The sequence below is a fragment of the Empidonax traillii genome, unplaced genomic scaffold (assembly GCF_003031625.1).
Source record: "Empidonax traillii isolate 1590-97213 ecotype Southwest subspecies unplaced genomic scaffold, ASM303162v1 scaffold1:size7828297, whole genome shotgun sequence".
NCBI classification, from domain to species: domain Eukaryota; kingdom Metazoa; phylum Chordata; class Aves; order Passeriformes; family Tyrannidae; genus Empidonax; species Empidonax traillii.
The window spans coordinates 117,613-118,648 of NW_020955194.1; the positions used below are offsets into that span (position 1 = coordinate 117,613).

Consider the following 1,036-nt stretch of genomic DNA (forward strand, 5'->3'; position numbering starts at 1 on the left):
GGCGGCTCCCGCACCGCACAGCCGGCACTTCCTCGGGGCCGGTACTCCCGGGGGAAACCCCACAAAGCCGGGGTGATCCCCCACAAAGCCGGGGTGATCTCCACAAAGCCGGGGTGACCCCCACAAAGCCGGGGTGATCTCCACAAAGGCGCGGTGACCCGAAGCCCCAAACCAGCCAGACAGGGCACCCCCACAAAGCGGGGTGACCCGCAGGCGCAACCAGCGAGGCAAGAGTCCCCCATAAGGCGGGGTGACCCGCTGGGGACTCAGCCGAGCCGGGGGAGCCGCGCCCTGAGGCGACCCGAGAGCGAGTAGAGGGTAGAGGCGGCGAGACCCCACCATGGCGGCGGCCGCCTCTCCCTCAGGTCGGCGCCACTTGGTACCTCCCCCCCCCCCCCCCCCCCCCCCCCCCCCCCCCCCCCCCCCCCCCCCCCCCCCCCCCCGGGCGCCAGCAATGGTTTCACCCTCTCCCCGCCTCATACAGGGGGCGAGGAGGAGGAGGAGCATGAGGGAGGGGGGCGTGGCTCCGCCATAACCCCGCCCCCCTCATTACCGCTCGCGGCCGCGCGAACCAACGCGGGGTGGGCGGTGTGTGTGTGTGTGTCCCCTCCTCCTCCCCCCCCGCCCCCCCCAATCCCCGCGCGCTCATGAATATGCATGAGGGCGCGGCGCGTCGCGGCGGGGCGGCGCGGGCGGCGATTGGGCGGGAGCGGCGGCGCGCGGTGACGCGCGCGGCGGCGGTGCGGGTGCCGATTGCTGCAGCCGCTTGTCAGTGTGACGAAGATTGGCACCCGAGGTAGGCGCTGTCACTCAAAGCCCGCTCCAGCCCCGCCGTCCATCACGGCGCGCCCGCCGCCGCGCCGGCAGAGCGGCTTCCCCCCGGAGGGGCGGAAAAGAGCGGGGAGAGAGAAAGAGACAGAGAGAGACTGAGAGAGAGAGGGAGAAAGCGGCGGCGGAGGAGGAGGAGGAGAAGGGGGGGTGGGGGGTGGGGAGGAGAAGGGAGAGAGAGAGAGAGAGAGACGGGGCTGCGCCGCCC

At 73.0% G+C, this 1,036-nt stretch overlaps 1 protein-coding gene across 1 annotated transcript in view; it reads left to right on the forward strand.

Annotated features, from left to right (window-relative positions):
- Nucleotides 1–692: 692 nt before the first annotated feature.
- PKNOX1 (PBX/knotted 1 homeobox 1) overlaps nt 693–1,036 on the forward strand; it is a 39,057-nt gene continuing 38,713 nt past the window's right edge. The window contains exon 1 of the mRNA XM_027902669.1: nt 693–796. The gene's annotated coding sequence lies outside the window, so the exon portion shown is untranslated. The remainder of the gene's footprint in view (nt 797–1,036) is intronic.